A 25,256-nucleotide genomic window follows, 5' to 3' on the forward strand; every position below is an offset into this window, starting at 1 on the left:
TGAATTGAATTTTTTGAGGAAAACATTCCAGGATTTTTCTCATTTTAATGGACTTTAATGGACCCCAACACTTAACAGTTTTAATGCAGTTTAAGTTGCCGTTTCAAAGGACTCTAAACGATCCCAAACGAGGCATAAGGGTCTTATCTAGCGAAACGATTGTCAGTTTTGGCAAGAAAAATATTAAAATATGCACTTTTAAACCACAACTTCTCGTCTATCTCCGGTCCTGTGATGTCATCACGTCAAGAGGTCACGGATGACGTATGTGAAACTACACCCCAGTGTTTACAAGTGTGGAGAAAGAGGACCGTTCCGACGTTGTTGTATGTCAAAAAGTGCATATTTTTTATTTTTCTTGCAAAAAATGACAGATAAGACCCTTATGCCTCGTTTGGGATTGTTAGAGTCCTTTGAAATGGCAATTTTAAACTGCATTAAAACTGTTAAGTGTCGGGGTCCACCAAAGTCCATCAAAACAAGAAAAATGCCGGAATGTTTCTCTCAAAAAACATAATTTCTTCTCGACTGAAAAAAGAAAGACATCAACAGTTTGGATAACATGGTGGTGAGTAAATTATCTGGATTTTTTTTTTTTTAAGAAAAGTGACTTATCCTCTAACATAAACTTCAATCAAAATCTAAATATGTACTTGTGGGTGTCAGTATCTGATAACATCAGCTAGACGGCTTGACGGGAGCATCTGTTAACTCCGACCCCTTCAACTGTCATTCTGCTGCCACTTCCATTTCTGAATAAAACGCATACTATTCTATATCTAATCAAAGCACAGTGGAAAACACACACCACACCCACTATTTTTGTAGCGTGACATTATGTTTCACCCAGAAATATGTCACAACACGGAAGTTGATTGGGACTTCTCATTTACAGGGACTTTAAAATTAATAAAGCCATTTATCTAGGGTTGAGAATCAGATTTCGGTCCGGATTCTGAAACCGGATCCATAAGAAAGGAATCCTTTTTAAATTTTTTACATTTTGATTCCACTTATCAATTCCGGACGGCACGGTCACATAATTTTATGTCATCTGCCAAGACCTGAGTCACCTGACCTATAGCCATCTGTGCCATCGGCTGCAACTCCGGCACATGCTACACATGACATTTATAGTAAAAGGGCTGCAGGCATTTTCAGTTGTTGAGTCACCATCAATTAGGTACAGGTGTTATGAAGGAAAATTATACAAAAAAAATCATTTTGAGCTAGCCTAGCCATGTTTGTTTATGTTTTGTAGCTCCTAAGTAAGTTTTTATGTAGCCTCATTTATTGTGTTGTAATAGCACAAAATACATATTTTTGATTTACAGTATAAAGGCTTAACTGTTGTTGCTTTTCACCTCTTTGGAATCGAAACCAAGAATTGTTAGGAATCGGTTCCGATAAGCAGAATTGAATTTGGAATCGGAATCGATAAATTTGAAACGATTCCCAACCCTACATATATCTAAAATCTGATATCAAGGTTATGGCAAACAGGCGACCCTCACATCTCAGAGCAGTGTTTCCCAACGTGGCACCCCTCCCGGGTTGTTTTAGACATCCTAGAGGTCATAATGTGATCACATGGCCTGGGTTCAGCTAGGCGGTCGACCACATGCTCTGGTTCTTTAACCAGATTAGCATGAGGAGAGTAAGCTTTATCCAGCCCAGGGCAGAGCGACCGTAAATATCCCTGACTCATTACACCCAAAGCTCTGTTTCCAATGCCAGTCAGATAAAAACACACCAGCAACCAATCACAGATAAGAAGAGAGATCAGGACTTGTGTAAACGGTACATGTGCACCTACTAGCAACGTTTATTATTTTTTATCCATTATATAACGTGTTATCTGTCATATTCAGATGTTTTTACCAATGCTTTACAATCACAAAATGTGATTGTCAGTAGGGCTGTCACGATTATGAAATTTGTCTGACAGTTAATAATCTAATAAATTGTGGCGATTATGACAATTAAATGCCCATTTTAGGGCCCTGACATTTGATTCTAATGTTTTTTGTTTGTTCATGAAATAATTTTTACACATCGTTGTAAAAATTCTTCATAATAAATAAACACAATATAGTGTCTGAAAAATAACAGAAAATAAAAATGCAATCAAAACAAACTGACTATACCAGAATAGGCCTTAAATAGAGGCCAATCCTACTGCGGTCATATTAGTACTGGACCACATGTCTGTAGTGACTGCAAAAAATAAATTCCTTACAGATCGCCAAGAATAGCATCTTTCACTTCCCTAAATTTTGAATTGCTGTTCTGAAAATGTATGTTTTACCTGGTAATTCATATTGCTTATCAAAGTTTTGCAGAATTTCTTTAAATGCAGTTTTTTGTACTGTATTGAATGGATTTGCAATGTATCGCATTGCACTGTCAGTTCAGGAGCACCATCTGATACTGTCTTGTTATACAGGCGCTGCAGCTCCCCCTTGTGTTTTTTAGAGAGATATGCAATCATTGCGGTGATCTGAAATCATTGCGATGAGGTCAAACTATCGTGATGAGACGATTATTTAATCATTGTGACAGCCCTAATTGTCAGTCTTTAAACTTTAAACTACAGTATTGCATTTGTCTTAGAAAATTCCTAAAGCCCGGGATACACTGCACGATAATTGGCTGTCCCAGACGAAAGATTGCCATCGTGAAACTATCGTTGCGATTTCTGTTATCGTGGCTCTCCATCGGTGGTCCTATGTCGTACAGTGAAAGAGGTTCAAAGACGGCCGTTTTCCCGGTCTTGCGTCCAAAGATAGCCTACGATAGTTTTCTGGCAGTGTCAGAAATTCGGCATGATTACCGCACAGTGTGTTTGCTGCTACGACCTGCCGCTGGTATTTGTTTACCACGAGCGCATGCTGGTGACGTTGCGCAACGCGTGACGCAGCCGCCGAAGCTTCCGTGTCATCATCGTACAGTCTACACGCCTCTCGTACCCGAGTTTAAACGATACATGTTGCACAGTGTGATAAGGTAATGATCTTATAAGAGGACAAAAACCGTGCAGTGTATCCCGGCCTTAAAGCACACAGTTGATGGTACCCATTGACTTCCATAGTATTTGTTTTTCCTACTATGAAAGGGTACCATCAACTGTGTGCTTATCATCATTTATTAAATATCTCATTTGGTGTTTAACAGAATAAAAAAATGCATACAGATTTAAAGTAAATGATGAAAGAATATTAATTTTAGATGAACTATCCCTTTAAAGGTGGGGTGCATGATCTCTGAAAGCCAATATTGATATTTGAAATCACCTAAACAAACAAGCTCCTACCCAATAGAATCTGGACCTTCTTTTGATAGACATGCCCAACACATACGCAACCCAGGCAACGATGTCGGTTGGTAGACACGCCCCTTACTGCTTACTGGCTACAAGTGTGTTTTGGTACTCGGCCTGACACTTTTTCCAAAGTGTTTTTCAAAAACCATCCACCCCACCATTAACTCATTCACCGCCAGCCTTTTTGAGAAAAGTTGCCCACCTGCATTTTTGTGATTTTAACAAAAGTTTCACAAAATTCCTTGCAGGAAAAATTATCTTCTATAAATATGTAAACATACAAATTATATCAAATTAAAGAACACACCCTCTGCTTTCAAACAAACAATAAACAAACAAACAAACAAACAAAATGGGGAAAAAATGTTTCATTATATATTTACTTTTTCCACTTAATTAAACCACTGAAATATGGATATTTCTCTTTAAAAATACAACATTTTGAGCAAAAAGCTTAAAAAATTGCGTTTTTGTAAAGGAATTTATGTTAGAGATCAGACTCAGAATGACTATCAAACATAAAGGCAGTTAAAATAAATCATTAAATCTTTCTAACTTCCGTTTTTGATAAATTCAGTTTGGCGCCATCAAGTGAATAAAAGCGGTATTACACTTTCACTTTGAAATTTGTTCAGAAAGGCATATTTATTAGTTAAATATTAACTCATAATTGACTAGATAACTCGTCAATGGCGGTGAATGAGTTAAGCACAATGGGGTCTATCATACGCCCGGCGCAATGCAGCGCAATGCGCGACGCAAGTGTCTTTTGCTAGTTTCAACCCTGCGCAATTATAATTTTCACGTTTAGCGCCACGTTGTTTAAATAGCAAATGCATTTGCGCCCACTTTTGCACCCATAGACGTTCTGGTCTTAAAACCAGGTGTGTTCAGGTGCATTGTTGGCGCGTTGCTATTTTGAGGTAACTAAATAGCAATTTTTCCCTCGTTAAATTAGCAAAAGTGGCATCGGACACACCCATTTAGACCGTGCACTTTGCGCTTTAGACCGTGCGCTTAGATCATTAAAATAGGGCCCAATGTGTTTTAGTACAGTGAGCATTTGACTTGTTTAAATAAATAAATACTGTAAATTGTAATAAATATTATACATTTATTTTGTCTGGTGATGTGAGCATTGATGCAACTGTGTTGGCTCACCACATAAACCAGTTCCTGCATCAAAACTAGAAAGATAAAAACAAGGTTTCACAAGGTGATTCTCATCAACCAAACAAACAAAAACACTTCTCTTAAACTTGCACTATCATCAAACACTTTTCTTGTTTCCTTTCTTGCTCTAACACTAAGCGGCGGCAGGCACAGAACGCTTGAATCCATTCAGTTCTGCGTGGAAATTGAGCACAGAGCTAAATCACTCTTTAGAGGTAATCTTTCTCGAAATCCAGCTCAGACGAACATATCCAGGAGGATAAACAAACTTCAAATCAAATTCGGAAACGAGGCGATTCAGCCACCAACGTCGGCAGAATGCCTCGACCGTGTCATCGCGGCTTCTCTATATAGTTGAGACATACAACACACGGATCACATCTCAACTCTATTTCACTTGATAAAAGGATTTCATCCCTTTCGGGGTGAACATTTAGATGGGAACATTCCTATGAGCGCATCGTAATAACTTCAAGCATTCCCAAAGGTGTTTTACCACCCTGAATGACTCACTCCCCCATTTTCTCCCCACTCACTAAAATGGGTTTGCTGAGCATGCTGGGTAATATGCTGATCACTATGTGAGGTGGTCCCCTGGGCAAAAGCATACGGATTTTTCTTAATGGTTCTGCACTCTTTCTGAGGATGTGTGCCTGCGCTCTTTAAAATCTAATAAGATGAGAGGCATAAAACCAGGACCAAATAGTCATAAAATAGTAATGCCTAAGGGAGCTATCTGGCTCTTACTCACCCCGAGGGCAGCATCCTCTAACAGAGACCTTCCCCAAAACCTTGCTCTTAACCTACATTTACTTCACAATATGTGCCAGGCGATCCTTAAAATAAAAGACTTGTATTACGGTGCTTCCAATGTGTACACTTAATCAGCTTGTGGGGGGGGTTGTCCCTCCACCAGATTGATTTTCACCGAATTGACTTTACTTGCTAAAGAGAGGAGCTTTTCATAAAAGCATTGGTATTCTATACTTGCCTTATGATTTACTACATGTAATTAACAGTGCAATTTAAAGCAATTTATTATATTTACAGTCGGAGGCAGTGGTGGTGCCATTAAAATTATGATTCGCAAAGAGCATACTGAATTTCTTTTAGTTTATCGCTTAACAAGGAGCTCGGATGCTTTTCGCTTGGGCCGTTTAATATTTTTCCCTTGGTAATCTGAAATAATTAAATGCAGCACACACGTGCAAGCTCAGCGGCAAGCAGAGGTAAGATTAAAGCAGACCTTTGCCTCAGTACGATACAGCGGTTCAGAGACCACATGCTGTAGAGCTGTACCTGTGGCACAAGACAGATGCTAGATGCACCTATAGCCCTTTAAATGCAACAATTCAAGGCAATCAAAGTGCCCAAAAACACCCTCATCACCTAAAACTCAGATGTCCCTTTACAACAGCTAATCTTTTGTTTGTGCATGGACACGCTCCAAACTCACACGTTGAGTTATTTATGGGAGTGCAAACACACACACTGATAACACACCCAGTACATCAGCAGGATCAGACAGACAGCCCACCAATCAGGATTGCCTGTCCTGAGATACCGAAAATACACTCACGATTTCCCTATGTGAGCTCAAATCACATTTCCTAGCTCGGCTTTGTTCTTTAATCTATTCAACTTCAAAACTCTTGTTATAAAAGCGAATTAATTTCCCCCAAGGCCAAAGCTAGATCCAGCATGTAGTGAACACTGCCTGTCAAACACAAATCTTTCCTTTCAAGCACAAATCAAGTCACCCATATAAGCCGTCCTAAGTAGATGTGAATGTGGTATTACAATAAGTGATCATATTTGAAGCCTTTAGGCCAGTGTTCAAACGAAATAAAGGTAATTACAATTGCAAACTGAATTATAGTATTTTAGTACATATAGACGGTTTCATCGGACGCACGTGATACACGTCTGGATCCGAACCTTACTTCCGGTTTCGTTATTTTAAAGGGATAGTTCGGCCAAAAACGATATTAAACCCATGATTTACTCACCCCCAAGCTGTCCGAGTTGCATATGTCCATCGTTTTTCAGACAAACACATTTTCGGATATTTTAGAAAATATTTTAGATCTTTCGTTTGATTAAATGTAATGTTACGGGGTCCAGCAATAGTCCACGACCTTCAAGTCCAAAAAAAGTGCGTCCATCCTTCACAAATTAAATCCAAACGGCTCCAGGATGATAAACAAAGGTCTTCTGAGGGTAATCCGTGCGGTGTTGTTGTAGAAATATCCATATTTAAAATGTTATTAACGTTATAAACTACCTTCCGGTAGCGCCGCCATCTTAGAGTGATGCGCATTCAGGATGAGAGCTTACGCAGCGTACAGAGTTTCTCTGCTGCTGCTCTGTGCCCCCGCCCTCCGAATTTGTCATATGTCACTAAGAAAAGTGCGTACACTACGCTAATACTCTCTCCTGAGTCTAAGATGGCGGCGCTACCGGAAGGTAGTTTATAACGTTAATAACATTTTAAATATGGATATTTCTACAACAACACCGCACGGATTACCCACAGAAGACCTTTGTTTATCATCCTGGAGCCGTTTGGATTTAATTTGTGAAGGATGGACGCACTTTTTTTGGACTTGAAGGTCGTGGACTATTGCTGGACCCCGTAACATTACATTTAATCAAACGAAAGATCTAAAATATTTTCTAAAATATCCGAAAATGTGTTTGTCTGAAAAACGATGGACATATGCATCTCGGACAGCTTGGGGGTGAGTAAATCATGGGTTTAATATCGTTTTTGGCCGAACTATCCCTTTAATGGTCTGACTAGTTGCTAAACTGATCTCTTGAACAAATGCCTCGTCGAAAATAACTAATGTTTTGGTTTCCTAGGTAATCTATGTGTTGTTTTTTTGCTTGTTATATAAATAAACTACTTTTAAAGTACTTTGTAGTTATTTATTATTAGAGGAGTTTACCGGAAGTTAAGTGCGGACCGCAACAGCCGCTTGTTTATGTTGTTACTGCTGAAACCGTCTATACACACTAAGGAAAAAAGGGCATAAAGGTGCAAAAGGGGCACCTTTTTAAAAAGTACATTTTTGTACCTAAAAGTTACATATTCAGTCCTTCCTGAAAAACGCGATTATGCGATCGCATGATTCAATGCAAAATCAGCCAAAGTTTGCATATTTATGCAGGGCCGCATTTTTTTAAATACGCCGCACTTTCGCAGCATTAATTGCAGATTTCTGTGCACAAAATATGTGGGCTTGCATGATTTCATAATCCACGCATTTTCGTAGGAAAAATCACATAAATCTTTGCAGAAAGTTGAAAAATGTTGCATTTACTTCACACAAGCGCAGCCATGTCCCCTGTTGCCATGGGAATGTTATGAAGTGACGTAATTAAAACCTGCAAAAAACAGCTCTTGCAAGTTCCCGCCGTTTTTGCAAGTTCCCGCAGTTTCATCGCATTTTTTAAGAAAACGTGCCGCAAGATCAAGGAATTTTGCCCGCAACAATCACCAATAAAACTCAGCATTTTTCTGGATGGACTGCATATTGGTACCTCTAAAGTACATGCTGGTACATTAGAGGTACATATATCTGTACCTAAATGATACATATTAGGACCTTTTTAGGTACGGTCCCAGTGACTTTTTCTGAAAGTGCATTAGTGACCAAGGGGGGGATTTCAGTCCCTCCAGAAAAACGTGATTATGCGATCATATGATTCAGCCAAAGTCCGCATATTTATGGGGGGGTGGATTTTTTCAAAGACGCGCACTTTCGCAGCATAAATGGCAGATTTCCGTGCGCAAAATACGCAGGCTTGCATGATTTCATAATCTCCGCATTTTCGTAGCAAAAATCACATATATCTTAGCAGAAAGTTAAAAAAAGTTGCATTTACTTCACACAAGCGCAGCCATGTCCCCTGTTGCCATGGGAATGTTATGAAGTGATGTAATTACGCGATGTGAACATCACTGAAACCTGCAAAAGTTTTTGCAAGTTCCTGCAGTTTTTGCAAGTTCCTGAAGTTTCATCGCATAAAATTGCATAAATATCCTGCATACTCCATCACATTTCTTAAGAAAACATGCCGCAAGATCAAGGATTGCCCGTAAACAAAACCAAAAAACGCATTTTTTCTGGAAGGACTGCATATTGGTACCTCTAAGGCAGAGGTCCCCAACCACCGGGTCGCGACCCAGTACTGGGTCGTGGACAAGTTGCCACCGGGTCGCAAGAACGTCCCGAAAAAAATTTGTATAATAGCCACGTAATAGCTTAATCGGGTATTTTGTACTTTAAGAGACGACTACAAATAACATCGATCATTTCCACATTTGTACAGAGCCGCGCTCTCTTTTTCTCCGCCCCTCTCTCTCTCTAACAGTGCATCAGCGATCACATTGCTGTCATTAGAGTTTGAGCATACAGTACTTCTAAAACACAATCGATCAAAGAATTGCGGAGGTATGACTTTATGAATCATTTGCAAATGTACGTCGCAATGATGTACATATGGGCACGTTCAACTGTGTGACAGCGCAAATGACTGAAAAGTAATTATTTTATTCTTCTTTAAAACAACTTCAGAATTATCCATCGATCGTAGCACCATGATCAAAATAAACGATTAGGCTAATAATATTTTAACAGCTACACTTTAAACGTAGGTTTGAAAGGAACCTAAACTTGTCAATCATCATTAATCATGGTAAACGTGAGTCTCCGTGCCTCTGCGCCCAGCCGAAATTCTTCTGGCATCTCTCCTCCTTCACTGCATTTGTCTTTTCTTCTGTTACTTGGAATTGGGTCTCGAGCCCGACCAAGATTCGAGCTGCCTTCGAGAACAGCAAGCCAAGTTCGTTTAGGTTCCATTAATTATTAAGACTAAATGGGCAGGCAAACTAGTAAAAACAATGAAAGTAAAAAACAATCCGCCAAAATATGGTTTTACACGTCTAAAATATAGTATAGCCTAAATAAAGCAATTATTAATTTTCCTAATGCATGGTTGTTATCTTTACATTTCGAAAAGGAGGATTTTCAGCACGTTTGAACAGCAACTCAGCGACCCCAACAACCACCCCCCCCCCAACATTCTCACCCCCCCGTCCGCGAAATTTTTTTTAAAGCTGAAACCGGTCCGTGGTGATTAAAAGGTTGGGGACCCCTGCATTAGAGGAACATATGTGTACCTAAACGATACATATTAGGACCTTTTTAGTTACGGTCCCAGTGACTTTTTCCTGAGAGCACATTAGTGACCAAAGGGGGGGGGGGGGGGGTGTTGGACAATATTTGCTTTTAAGGCCCCCTAAGGTAAGATGAAACCATCATAATATGATGTGTATGGTACAAAATGGATAAAACACTAAACAAAGTGATTTGGCTCAATAGTGAATCTAGGTTTTGTTCGAACAAAATGACAATATGATAAAGCATACATCGACTACCATTTTATCTGTTTTTGCTGATTTTCTTTTATTGTAATATTTTATAGTCCTTGCACATGCTGTGTAATTTTTTGCCAAGCCTCCTTAAATTCTTCTTAAACTTGAGCTTCAGTTTTTACTCCAAACACACTAATACAACTTGCATACAAAATTTGTAATGCATGATAAATTATTTGGATAAAGAGCAAATACGTCAATTGTTTAAAATATTTATACTTTTTAAATATTTTAATTAAATAAAGAGTTACATATTACAAAATAGTTGAATGTGTATTTTATCTAATCTGTGAAACTCCTGAATTAAAGTTTGGATTATTGTTTCTTAATTGAAATTTTTATTTATTTAACTATGAAACTAAGATCACGCTGATTTAGGGATTTCCACAAAAACATACGCCATCATCCATTAATAACCTCACATTATATGACTGCGTTGAAACTTTACATCATTTATAAAAATCTATTTCTTTATGAAGAAATGCATTAGATTCCTTCTGAGTTTTTTCCTTTATAATTTTCAACACATTTCTTATATTTTTTTAATCAATTATACTTGACAATGGACTGAAAAATGTCCATTTATTAAAAAAAACTTTGAGAAAGCATTCTTCAGACCATGCACAGATGTGAATGTAGTTAATCTTTTAAAGCAATAATCTTAAATTCAAGACTATGTTGGCATGCTTTATTTAAAGTCTACCCAGAATCTTTCAAAGGTTAATGAAGATGTTTGCTTTTCTTACCGATCTTGCATCATATATATCATAACTCAAACTAAAGCAGCAATAACTAACAGCACACAGCTGTCATCACCCACACGTTCCCCCAGTAGACGGATACAGACGGCAGGTCAAAGCAGCCCTTTATGAGCTCAGTCTATAAGATAGCTCTATGTGTGCTGACCACTGAACTGTGTTATTCGATGGTCACGGAGGATTGCACTGACCTGTCCAATCTGTGGGTAGTGTCAAGATTCATTAGCGCAACAGTAGGACTCACTCAGGTCTGTGATGAACATATCTATGGACAAGGGCTCCTCAGAGCCAAGAAATAAAGTTAGGACGCAGCATGCACATCCGTCTTTCACACAAATGCGTTCTGATGCTCGGCTCTTATTTGAATGTGCATCTCAGGGCAATGCTACTCACATGGAGGCTGCAAAGGCGAGGCAGTCATTTGAAGAGATTAATTATTGAAAGCAATTAGTGTGTTTGTGTTGCCCGCTCTTATAGCACACACAAATGTAGAGAAGCGCCTCTCAGCACAGTAAACATCAGCAAGTCTCCGAGTACTATTATGCATGCACAATAAAGAATCGGCGAGTTGCGATAAGGGCGGAAATTTAGAAGTGTTGGAAAAGAATGATGATGGGGATAGACAAAGATGGCGGAGATTTCAAACCAACAGCTGCATGATGAACTACTGGTTGTGTTTGAAAATATCCAAGCTCCTTCTGCTCTATATGCTAAACTATGCTCCTGTGTAATGGTGCCTACATTTATTTCTGCTCTTACATCAATGCCCATCACATTATTACTGTACCTCACCACTGCTCTTCCACCTGCTGCTGTAACATTTACAATAATTTACTGATAGCCAAACAGTGAAGAGATGGAGAGATAAAGTGTCTCCCTGCACAGTGCAGTCTTCTGTAGAGCATTAAAGAGACATTTTCCCATTGCCAAAGATGTTTCCTTCATTTTTCAATTCTAAATGGAGATGCGGCATAACTAAAGCGTGTCCCTTTCCTTTACTTTGAGTACTTTTCATTGTCTTTACAGCTTTTGAGAGCCATGAAGGCATCTGTAATGGTCTCTTCTCTAGAAAACATTGCCTTAGATGTGAAAATACACAAAAAGCTTTGAGTTTCGTTTTTGTATGTGCAAATGTGCGTGTGGCCATCTGTGTGTGCTGGAGGGGAAATCATTTGTTGCTCCCGCTCTGTGCGAGTCCCCTGTAGAGCCTTTGGCTCTAATGCATATTTCAACACTGGGCACCTATGAAAGCACCTGGATCACACCTATTTACATTAATGTACAATTTGGTGTCCATCAGATCCAGAGCTCAGGAAAAGAAGCAAGAGAACACACACACTGCACCTAACTCTTACTGAGTACTCATACATTAAAGGCGGAGTCCACGATGTTTGAAAAATCAAATCAAATCAAATGCCGGGTTGCGTATGTGTGGGGCGGGTCTATCAACAGAAGGTCCATATTCTATTGGGGTAGGGGCGTGTTTGTTTAGGTGATTTCAAATATCAACATTGGCTTTCAAACATCATGGACTCCGCCTTTAAAGGGATAGTTCACCCAAAAATGAAAATGCTGTCTCCAACAAACCTGTATAAATGTATTTGTAGTGATGAACACGAAGGAAGATATTTTGAGGAATGTTTGTAACCCAAACGATGAGCCCTATTCACTTCCATATAAAGAATACTATGGAAGTGAACGATTTGGTTACAAACATTCCTCAAAACATCCCACCTTGTGTTAATCAGAACAAAGAAATGTATACAGGTTTGTAACAACACCAGAGTGAGTAAATGATTACAGAATTTTAGTTATTGCATGAACTATCCATTTAACTATGAGTCTCATCCTTTATATGGTGGGAATAGGGGGTACCGTGCATTTTCACATGTGTTTACATTTAGAGTATGCATTTGACAGACCCTTTCATTCAAAAGCAACTTACAGTGCTTTCAATCTCTAGATTTTATCAGTATGTGGTTTCCCCAGCCAGGAATCAAACCCAAGACCTAAGTTTTGCTAATGCAATGCTTGCATTTGAGCAACAGGATCATTTACTCAAATCTGTTTGTTTTGTATCTGAACTTTTACTTCATTTTAAGATGTGTTTAGCCCTTATTTTTACTTTTATAAATTGGAGCCTAGCAGTGCATACATAAAGCACTTCTTCCCAACACCAAAGCTTTCAAAAGCAAAGTCTTTGTCAATGCTGGAAAATCTAATTTTTTCTTCCCAAAACAGGCATCCTATAAAAAATCTTTGAGAATATACAACTCTTTCCATTTGTGTTGATGCATTCTGCACACGCTTTTATCCAAAGTGACATGCATTGCATTACAAAGTATACGTTTTATCAGCATGTGTGTTTCCTGGGGCAATGCGCTATCAACTGAGCTACTGGAACAGTCGCATTTAATAAGCAAACACAGCACCAACTATACCGTTTAATGTCTGTTTAACTGTATAATATTTCTGCACAAACTTGATGGAAACAATGTAAAAGGATCAAGGTCGAATACACATAACTCGCCATGCAATTCAAATGATCAGGGGGAGGAAAATCCAACTACAATCATGCAATGTCCACGCGTAGGACGCGTTCCGTGCGCGCTCTCTCTGATTGCTGGTATGGGTTAGACACGCGTCAGACGGTATCTGACCGCCTTGCTGTGTCTCAACGTTTATAAGATAACAGTCAAGTTAAAAGTAGTTCAACTTTAAGGGAAACATACCAAGTCCAGCGTGTTCGCAGCGCTCGTGCTGTTTTACGCACAGGACCGCGTCCTATAAACAGTCACCATTATATCTGCACGACGACTGTCAACCATCTCGAAGCAGCCAGGAAAATTACCCGCGACGCGCACCGGATTAAATGTGCACGCGGACAGACTGTATAATCCCAGCGCGCGCGGCGTCAATTGGGGATCAGCGTGGGACGAAAAACTTGCTAAGTACCCTGCGGCTAAATTAAACGGCCACGAGCTGTGTCCCAAGTCCTCTGCACTGACATATCGTTTACTTTATTTTAGAAGAACGGTGGACCGTGTCTGCTATCTAGAAATCTGTTCCTGATAGCTATAAACTTGTCCCCAATAAAGCGTGAGCTCGCTTAGTAACTCGATCAAGCACAGATAAAGCTATGAACAGTGTCGCAATAAATTATCCACATTTAAAGAATAAGTGTACACGCTGCCTACAGCTTAAATGCGTGTCATTGTGCATTTCCGTGGTATCCCTTTGAAGTATTGCATATCAGTAAAAATGCCAATGCAAATGAGAGCAAGCATTTAAAACGACATTCATACTGATTCGTGATTCACCACGGACACGAGACAAGATATAACAAATGTGTACCTTTGTATCCAACTACAAGTCGTCCAGAAAGGTATTCCCGGGTAAGGTTGAAGAATAACAGTATTACTTTCAAAACAACAACGTGTGTAAGTTAATCCAATGTCGTTTTGGTTATACGCCGTATTCGGAGTGACAATCCTTTGAGGAAGTTATCAGTCCAGTTTGCGTATTCCTTTCTCAACGCGTGGCGTGAAAATCCTGCTTTCAGCACCTCCGCTGGAGTGGACAGCTCTGCAAAAAGCTGCTTCGCCTCGCGCCTCCAGTGCCACACTAGCGCGAGCCTTTCACCTACTGGCTGCAACCCCGACCGGATTTGCATACAATAATACTGTCAGCCAATCAAAAGCGGCGCTGAAAAGACCGACGAGTGGAAACAGGCAGGCGATGTGTCTGAGCTCATCCGGTTAAATGAATTTTGTCCTTGACAAACACGAGCAGAGTTTGTGCTGTCCTGTCCTCTCGATTCAGTGCCTTGCGCTGTTTGCGTGGGGCTACAAATACAGAATGCTGGAAGAAGAGCACTAATGAAACGGTTTCGATTTTACCTTATTTTAGTGTACTTAAATAATTTGCCTAATGCATAAATAAATAGTTTTAACTTTTAATTTTTTCTGCAATTAATATTATCAACAAATCAATTCGAGTGAATTACGTAACTTAAAAGACTGTAGGCTACTTAAATTTGGTATGTGCTGCTTTTTCAGCATGCACTGAAATTTCATTTTAACTCTTAAAGGCATAGTTAACCCAAAAATGAAAATTCTGTCATCATTTACTCACTCTCATGTTCTTACAAACCTATATAATTTCCATCGTTTCGATTAACACGATGGAAGTTATTTTGAGGAATGTTTGTAACTAAACCATTTGTGAGCCATATTCACCTTCATAGTAGGAATAAAAGATTAAGTGAATGGGGCTCACGGACAGTTTGATTACAAACATTCCTAAAATAATATCCTTCGGGTTCATCAGAACAAAGAAATATAAATATAAAGGTGCTAGAAGGGTTCTCCATAGCAATACCACACATAGCAATTAGTTCCCCAAAGAAAATGTTGAATTGTTCTTAAAAGAACCATTTTCTTTTTTCTTTTATATTCTGCAGATCTTTTATCTACTACAAATAACATTTTGTGCAACAGAATTGTTCACTGGATGTTCAAGGTTTTTCATGAGACCATAGCCTTTTAGCAATCTTTATTTTTAGTTAAATCAATGTTATTTCAGCATGATTTAGGAACATTCAAGTAAGCATCTTGTGTGTTTCAACAAAAGCAGGCCCTTCTGTTTACAGTGTTAACTAAATAGTCATATAACAAATGTATTTTTGTGCTACATTATCTAAATAAGAGGCCATTACAGATGCCTTCATGGCTCTCAAAAGCTGTACAAACAATGAAAATAAAAGGGAAGGACACACTTCTAATACTCACACTGTATTTTATAACCTCACCATACTCTTCTGGATGACTTGTAGTTCAATACACATGTATTTTTTTTCTTGTCTTGTATTCATTACTTAACTGTGCTTCAACACTTTCTGTACAAAGGAGTAAACATGGTCAATGTTCCAAATCTGCAAGTATAAACAAAGCAGGCTTTTAAAAAATTAAGTCAAAGTGTTACAATTAACTTTCTTCTGCATCATGTCACTGTAATAAAACATGATGCATGCCACTAATTATCCTTTATGTCATTTAGACTCAATCTACAGTATTCATATACAAATTTGATCAACACTGTTTTCATTCAGAATTCTGCTCATATTGTGGAGGCGCATCTGCATCGGGACCCTTACATGCCAAAAAATTAAATGGCTCAGTGGGCTTCATAGAGTGAAGTGTGAGGTAAATCTATAGGTATGTTATCAAATACTGCACATGGCTGTACAAAGATACGTTTAACACACATCAGGAATCTCAATTTTTGTATACTACCATGGCGCTAATCTACAGATTTTGGAAGCAGGATAGTCACCCTGGAGTGTATTTATATCTGAAATGATAACAGATACAAAAATTGCCATTAAAACCTTACTGTGGGTTCACACCAGGCGCGAGTTCAACGATTTGCGCGAGAAGATTACATACAAAGTCAATCCAAGACGCGATAAGACGCATCCTCGCGTGGGCAATGCAAATGACGTGATATGGGCAACGTGTTTGCAGCGAAAACACGCGTTATTTCACCTCAAACGCATCTTCGCCCAAGTTGAGCGAAAAATTCGCATGACATGAAGTTGAATCCCGCGAGTAATATAGAGCGAGTAACGCAATGCCCCACGTTTGGTGTGTACGTACCATTACTGTGGGTTCACACCAGACGCGAGTTCAAATTTGCTCGAGTAGATTATACAAAATCAATGCAAAAACGCGATCAGACACATCCTTGCGTAGGGCGATGCAAATGACACAAAATGGGTGGCATATTTTTTTCCGGGAAAACATGCTATTCACCTCAAATGCATCTTCGCCCAAGTTCAAAATATTCAACTCGAGCAAAAAATTCACATGACATGAAGTTGAATCCCGCGAGTAATATAAAGCCGATAACGCGATGCCCCACGTTTTGTGTGTACGTACCATTACTGTGGGTTCACACCAGACGTGAGTTCAACGTTGCGCGAGTAGATTACATACAAAGTCAATGCAAAGACGCGATCAGATGCGTCCTTGCATGGGGCGATGCGAATGACGCGATATGGGTGGGGCATTTGCAGCGAAAACACGCTATTCACCTCAAACGCATCTTCGCCCAAATTGAAAATATTCAACTTGAGTGAAAAATTCGCATGACACGAAGTTAAATCCCGCGAGTAATATAGAGCGAGTAACGTGATGCCCCACGTTCGGTGTGTGTATGTAGCATTACTGTGGGTTCACACCAGACGCGAGTTCAATGATTTGTGCGAGTAGATTACATACAATGTCAATGCAAAGACGTGATCAGACACGTCCTTGGGAGGGATGATGCGAATGACACGATATTGGTGCTGCGTTTGCCGCGAAAACATGCGCTATTCGCCTCAAACGCATCTTCCCCTCAAACGCATCTTTGCCCAAGTTGAAAATATAGATCACATGCAAACTCAATGCAAAGACGCGATCAGACATGTCCTTGCGTGGGGTGATGCGAATGACGCAATATAGGCACGCGTTTGCCGCGAAAACTCGCTATTTGCATCAAACGCGTTTTTGCCCAAGTTGAAAATACTCAACTCAAGCGAAAAATTAGCATGACATAAAGTTAAATCCTGGGAGTAATATAGAGCGAGTAACACGATGCCCCACGTTTGGTGTGAACGTAGCATTACTGTGGGTTCAAACCAGATGCGAGTTCAACAATTTGCGCGAGTAGATTACATACAAAGTCAATGCAAAGACGAAAAGTTGAAAATATTAAACTTGAGCAAAAAATTAGCATGACACGAAATTAAATCCTGCGAGTAATCTAGAGCAAGTAACGCGATGCCCTGCATTTGGTGTGTACGTAGTATTAGTCTTCCCTTGCTATAACACTATAGTGTACCATATCGACTTCAAGAACATCTTTTGGTGTTTGTTGGATATGGCAACATTATGTTTGTGATTCCTTACTGGTGTAAATATCTGGACAATGCAAACAGTTGGGCCGCAAGTCAACCATTATTCACCATAATGACACAACAGAGATGTGAAACAGCAAATGCAACAGTGAATGTGGACAACCACATTCTGAAGGGAGACACATCAGCTGATTACTGGAAAAGTACCAAGGTCTCCTCACTAAAATACACAGAGAGAGCATCTCTATATAATTGTTTACACTACAGACCCACTTGCCGGTCTAAAAACACCTACAGTACAAATTATGAATGTGAAACTACAAAACCAGTCCCCATATGGCTCAAGCTGATAGCATGAATCTACGTGCACAAAACTGTTAAAAGAGGCACTCACAAGCTCAGAGTGATGAAGAAAAGGAGGGGATTGTGCTGTGGCTGGATTTAACCACCCACACTATGTAGGAAGGTAATTGCATGGTCTCAATCAGCAGAAGGCCTTCATAGCGCTTACACACACACACACACACAGAGAGACATGGAGTGATTGTTTCATAGCTTGTAATTTTAACAAAATTGTTATCGATGTGTTGTTATAAAATAAAGATTACTATACAAGAAAAATGATTTTAAAAAACAAGCATTTAAGCTTAACTGCTCACAGGATTAAACCACAATGAGCACAACTGTGTATAAGTTAAAAGGGACCTTACTTAAATTACCTTTGATTTATAATTATCCAGCAGTGTATAATTTAAACCTCGCTCTGTTATCACCATTGCCATCGTGCCCTCTCACCCAACCTGAGAAACATAACAGGTTTAACAGTAAGAGATGATGTCACCTCCACACCGCCTCATCAGGGACAATAAGCTACCAAAGCAAAATAATTATCAAGAGACATAAGTGCAGTCAACAGGAGCAATTATGAGGATGTAACCTGGGTGACAGGACAGGTAACAAGACCTGAAGGAACACAGTGGGTTCAACTCAGACAAAAAACAGTCCCAGCGGGAGAACAGTGGCGCCGGATTATATATCACAGGCCACAGGAGTCTCAGACTAAAAGTTCAGGATGCACAAAACATTCGGCTGTCTCCATATGCCATCTGCGGCTGGCATGTCATTGTGTTGAGGTTGTGAAACAGGCTGTTTGGAGGTAAAAGGCAGTAGAAACATATCAGTCATTGGGGTTCATTTTGGTTCAGAGGTTTGTTGCTTTTATAATTTAAGTCAATATGGTGAATTAGGCATGGGCCGATATAAGATTCTGGCGGTATGATAACCTTCAGCAAAAAAACACGGTTTCATGCTGTTGCGGTATTGCCACTCAACCCAATATCACGAAATGATGTACCTATAGGCACGTATGGACCAGCGTGACAATGTCACGTTTGCCGCGTTTAAGCGTGAGCATGTCACGCTTTTCTGTTTGTGTCACTGTCACGTATTGGTTACTCAACTTTTTTGTCCTAATTTCTTACCATTGTCACTTTGTTTTAGGGTTAGATTTACATAAAATGACATCCCTACCCAAACCCAACTCTAATCCCAACATCAGGCGACAATTGGTTAAAGTTTAAAAAAAATATAAAAGAATAAGCCTTGTATCTTTTTTTTAATAAATCAATACTTAAAGTGACATACTTACGCAAGTACCAAATCTAACCCTAAACCGTAGCGACAATGGTTTGAAAATAGGACAAAAAAGTTGAGTAACCAATACGTGACAGTGACACAAACAGAAAAGCTTGACATGCTCATGCTCAAACGCGGCAAAACGTGACATTGTCACGCTGGTCCATACGTGCCTATAGGTACATAATTTTCGTGATATAGGTTTGTGCCATTGCAACACTAAAATGCCAGGTAAAAATGAAGCCTTTCAATTATATATATTGAAAAGCTGTGTATACTTCAAAGTTGTAGTCAAACACAGATAAAACCCTTTTCTAAACTTCTTGCATTTCTACAACAAATTTTTTTATTTATTTACGATTTAATGTACAAACTGGCAAATTACTTCGTTTAAAATGAATTTTCCTGGACACCGAAAGGACAGTCTCTCTCGCACCATAAAACCTCTCTCTGCATCAGCAGAAATTCTCAGATCTGTTTGCTTTTGGTCCCTCCTCTTTATCATCCCACACTGGTAAATACTCCCCCTCCTCGCTCACTGTTCCATCTCTTGATCCTCTGCCTGTGTGTTCACATCCAAGACTCGCTGTTCAATTACTTGCAATGCAGAAACAGGTACGGACACCCTTCGGATTTACTTGGATTCCTGTTGTGCCTAAACAACACATACAAATATATGTTTCCATGTCTTGAACGCAGAGTTTAAACATTCAGTAAAACAATGCTAACCTACCTGCAGAGTTAAACGCAACATCAAATGTTTTGGATAATTGGAGGCTAGACCTTTTACAACATTCCTCTTTACAAACAATTTCATCTCAGCTATTTTCTTGGGATTTCTAGTGTGCATCGCTTTCTTAAGGTCACGGCAAAACATCTTAATCGAGCTGAGGTCAGACTCTTACTGGGTCATTCTGGAAGATGTATTTTCTGTTGACGCCATTCTAGTTGATTCATGTCTGTGCTTTGGGTCACTGTCCTGTTGTGTCAGCTTCTATTGAGCTCCAACTGGGCATGCATAATGTGAAAAATCCTGCAAATAATTGATTTCATTCATTACAACAATTGTATGAAGTATTCTTCACTAAGACAATGCTTCAGTAGATAGCAGTAGATAGGACAAGCTGGCTCTGACTAACTCCTTTAATCTTCTTGATTATTAGATGAACTTCAGGTTAGCTGACTCCAATTAGAGTATTCATTAGCCAAGAGATTCACATAACTTCACACAGTTCACTGTGAAAATTCACACATTGTGCTAAAATATTAGGACCTGGTCAGATTTAAGCTATTTATATGGATACCCAGGTAAAAAAATGGCTGGGCTTTTTTTGACCAATGTTGGGACACGGACATGGTTAAAATTGACCCAATCCTGGGTTGTTTAAACCCAACTGCTGGGTCATGGTTGCATAACAAAAAAACAACAACATTGAGTCATTTTAACCCAGCATGCTTTTGTCCAATATTTCCCTACATGGGTCAAAAATAACCCAGACATTTTTAAAGTGTTTACTTTATTTCTATAACAGTGTTACTCATATTTTTGCTTTTTTAACCGGCCCTTGTAAATCCATACTGTATGCACTGTAAAATATTTAATCTAAATAAAAGCTTTTAGACTGTAGAAAACTGACTGCCGCTGCTAAAAATCCAGGTAAATAAAACAGATTTTATATACCAAGTTTATAACATACAGTTGTATATAAACTTTAAGTATTTCTTTGGCCTAACCGAAGATGTTTTTTGAACAAAACTACTGTACAAATTATTTTCAATAGAATTACTATGTAATATATTTCATAAATAGTGGTATTGTCATAAACAGGGTCCTAAAGATTATGCCCACAGTTAAAATCCCCACATAATTCTGGTCTACAGCTTTTTTTAGGCCAAGGACCCCTTGATGTATAGAGAGGAGCAAGGACCCCAAATACATGTTTCAAATTAATAAGGTATTTTTTATTATTTATAACACATATCTTGTTATGATCATTACGTTACAAATATATTAAAATAATAATTTTTGGCATACTACATAACATTTTAATTTAACTTAATACGTTTTATCGTGGGAAGTTATGTTTTTTATTTATTTATTTATTTTTAATTAAATTTTTTATTATTAAAGGGATAGTTCACCCAAAAAGAAATTAATTTCATTACTGACTCACCATCATGTCATTCCAAACTCATAAGACCTCCGTTCATCTTTGGAACACAGTTTAAGATGTTTTATATTTAGTCCGAGAGCTTGTTGACCCTTCATTGAATATCTACGTACGTATACTGTCCATGTCCAGAAAGGTAATAAAAACATCATCAAAGTAGTCCATGTGACATCAGGGGGTCAGTTAGAATGTGTTTAAGCATCAAGAATACATTTTGGTCCAAAAATCGGAAAATTGCAACTTTATTCAGAATTGTCTTTTCTTCCACGTTTGTTGTGAAGCGCATGCACAAGACTAAAGTTTCTTGACTGCAGTGAAGCGGATGATGTACAACGCGGCAGATGTGTTATCTGGTGCGCCCCAGTTTCTTTTTTTTGTGTGCCTGGGCTTCGTTTACAATCTGAGGCAGACGCACACTGTAAGTTTGAAAAAATTCACAAACATGTCTGGAATAACACGTCATCCGCGCATGCACTTCACAACAGACGCGGAAGAGAAGACAATGCTGAATAAAGTTGTAATTTTTGTTATTTTTGGACCAAAATGTATTTTCAACTGACCTACTGATGTCACATGGACTACTTTAATGATGTTTTTATTTCCTTTCTGGAAATGGACAGTATACGTACGTAGATATTCAATGAAAGGTCAACAAGCTCTCGGACTAAAATCTAAAACATCTTAAACTGGGTTCCGAAGATAAACAGAGGTCTTACGAGTTTGGAACGACATGAGGGTGAGTCATTAAAGACATTATTTTCATTCTTGGGTGAACTAACCCTTTAACCTATTAATGCATGTTTTTATGCATAATTTCATTTAAAAAAAAAAAAACTGCATTCAAACTATATTTGGAGGACCACCACAGACCCCAGAGGATCCTTGGACCCCCTGTTGAAGATCCATGGTTTTGGGGAGCTGCTCCAAACACTTCATAAAGAACGAGATTTTACAATCCTCTCATACACTACTCCAAAAGATTCAACATTTACAGTAAAGCCAGATCTGTCCTGAACTCAGAGCAGTTTACTCATTCTACCCACCAACCCCTAGAGATATAATATACAAACCAGGTATCAAGAGTTTCTGCCTTCCATGCAAACTAACTGTGGATAATAAAGCACATGTACCAGCCTCATTATACACTGCACGCGGCGGGTTCTCATGTAATGAGCATGTGACATGCATGAAATGACAAACTCCAACTGCTGTGAGCCGTAGACCGTCGAGCAGGTGCCAACGAGCCACTGTTTTTCAATAGTCAAATGCAGGTGCACTTGGGGAGACCACGCTGAGTTCATTCTGAAGTCGGTAGCCTTCAATCACAGATAGTTTGTTCCACGTAGGCTTAATAGCTAGTTTGGTTATTTTTTCCTTCCGTACACCAGCGCGGCTGACAAATTGCAAAATGTTACAAAAAGCATGTGCCTTTCGGAGTTGACGTGGCTGCGCTCTTTATAAATGAAGAAATCGAGCGAAGCGTATGGCGTTAAATGTGCTACTTGTCACCTCTGATTGTATGCAAGAGCTTACAGCTGTGGAAACAAGGAGCGCGCCCTTTGAACAAATGAGCAGTCTGATGGTGAAGCAAAAGTTATGATTTGGAACAGCAACTTCACGCTGACAGAATAAATATTCGGTGGGTCGCCTCATTCTGCTCCATTTCTCACCATTATGAGGTAAAACTCAAAGCTCTGTGGCAACGGCTCTAAACAAAAAGCCCTTACATCAATCACATCTTGCTCGAGGTAATAATCGGCCATTAGCGCTGACCACCGGGTTACAGGTACAACCCTGCCACCATTCATTCTGACCTCATATTAGACCGTGGATCGCAGCATAAACCCACTTGCTAAAAAGACAACACTGATGTTTACAACAAACCACTTTCGCCATGGCCCAACCCACCGAAACAACAATGCAAAATCTGTTTACTCTTTTTTTTTTACATTAAATGATTAACTAGTCCCCCATCAACCCCCCTCTATCACAATTAGACAGTTGCCGGGCAACAGAGAGTTCTGCACTTGAGCATACTACATTTCAGAAAGTTGAAGAGAATGTTTCGTGGTTGTAAAGCACTGGTAAGTATTATTTTAAAGGCATTTTAAATAAATATTGGATTTTTTATATATGGCTAATAAGTTATATTCCTGTAGCTTAACTGGTAGAGCAATGCAAAGGTTGTGGGTTCAATTTCTAGGAAACATACACATACTGATAAAATGGATAGCTTGTAGTGCACTACTCACTCGTGGATAAAAGCATCTGGCAAATGTATAAATGTGAATCTGAATTAAGAATATGATCCGCGAGGCATTTATAGCATTGAAAACTATTTCAGCTGATTTAACACGACTTTCATTGCAGTCCAGCATAAGATTTTTTTTATAGGACACCTATTTCATTTAAACAGGTAGTAAGAACTGCTTATGAAGCTGCTTACACTGTAAAAAATACTTTGCTGCCTTAAAATTTTTTGTTAAATCAACTCAGATTTACAAGTCATGTCAACAGAGATGAGTTGTCACAACTTATAAAATATAGTTGAGAAAAGTCAACTTAATTATAGTTATAACAACTCACCTGTAGTTATAACAACTCATCTTTAGTCAAGATAAATAATAGAAACTTGAAATGACTTGTAAATCCAAGTTGATTCAATAAAAAATTTTAAGGCAGCAAAGTATTTTTTACAGTGTAGCATTTCTAAGTATTCTTAAAGAGACTAACTCATACACCAATACATACTAATGTTACATAATCTAACTGATTTGATCAAATCACACAATAATACTGATAATGAGACAGTGATATATTCAGCGTAAGAGTAAATCTACTAAAGCATTCAGTCAATTCTATGCAATGGCTTATGGAACATATTCATCAGCACTTCTGAGTATTGAGACTCACAAACTTGTCAGCCATCTGTTCTGTCACACAAATTAAAACTTGCGCACACACACACGCGCACGCACGCACGCACGCACGCACGCACGCACACACACACACACACACAAACACACACACACACAAACACACACACACACACACACACTCCATCAAACCCCACCTCATCCTTTAACAGATGTAACACTTTTCATATGAGTGCTTCTCTACTGAAAAAAAAAAAAACGTTTAGCATGTCCTCCTGAATTCATTTCTACTGTAATTAGAAGTTAAAAGAAAATCCCTTTACAGGTTATTTTAACAAAATGTAGGCATTTAAACTAGAATCATTAAGCCTTTTGCCAGGTTTGGTATTTTATTGTAAGAACCAGCATTTCACTATGCTAAAAACCTGGTTTGATCTTTATTACGAGAACAATGCCAACATCTGATCCAAAGAAATGAACAAGTGAGCACTTTGTGTTGAGAAACGTATACTCTATCATCTTCCATTTGCCCACATTCTACCTCGAAAAGGTTCTGACTCAAAGCTAACCCACACTTTGAGATCCATAAAAGATAGATGAGTGTGCTGAGAGAAAGAGAGAGAGAGAGAGAGAGAGAGAGAGAGAGAGAGAGAGAGTGAGAGAGAGAGAGAGAGAGAGAGAGAGAGAGAGAGAGAGAGAGAGAGAGAGAGAGAGAGAGAGAGAGAGAGAGAGAGAGCACAGTAGATAAATACTTACGGAGTTGTAGGGAAGCTGTAGGGAATATACTTGTAAGTTTTGTTTCTTTGTGGCCTTCACTTCTGTCTCAAAGCATGAGTCCACTGTTATATCAGTGATGGGATTGAAAAACAATTGGACTAGAATTCAACTTAAAGAAGCACTTTCCACGCCAGGGTTAAGATTTATCCAGGACTAGGCCTGGTTATATTTGGCCATTAGGTTTTTACAAGCACATTTTA

General features: G+C 38.9%; 1 protein-coding gene across 3 annotated transcripts in view; it reads right to left on the bottom strand.

The window, feature by feature from the left end:
• fstl5 (follistatin-like 5) overlaps positions 1–15,527 on the bottom strand; it is a 173,994-nt gene extending 158,467 nt beyond the window's left edge. Inside the window, exon 1 of one of the 3 annotated variants that reach the window (XM_055177889.2) lies at positions 15,507–15,527. The gene's annotated coding sequence lies outside the window, so the exon portion shown is untranslated. Of the gene's footprint in view, positions 1–14,050; positions 14,466–15,506 lie in introns of those variants that run through there. The other 2 variants (XM_055177887.2, XM_055177891.2) reach the window with 2 other exon arrangements.
• Between the last annotated feature and the right edge of the window lie 9,729 nt (positions 15,528–25,256).

The sequence above is a fragment of the Misgurnus anguillicaudatus genome, chromosome 16 (genome assembly GCF_027580225.2).
Source record: "Misgurnus anguillicaudatus chromosome 16, ASM2758022v2, whole genome shotgun sequence".
Lineage (NCBI taxonomy): Eukaryota > Metazoa > Chordata > Actinopteri > Cypriniformes > Cobitidae > Misgurnus > Misgurnus anguillicaudatus.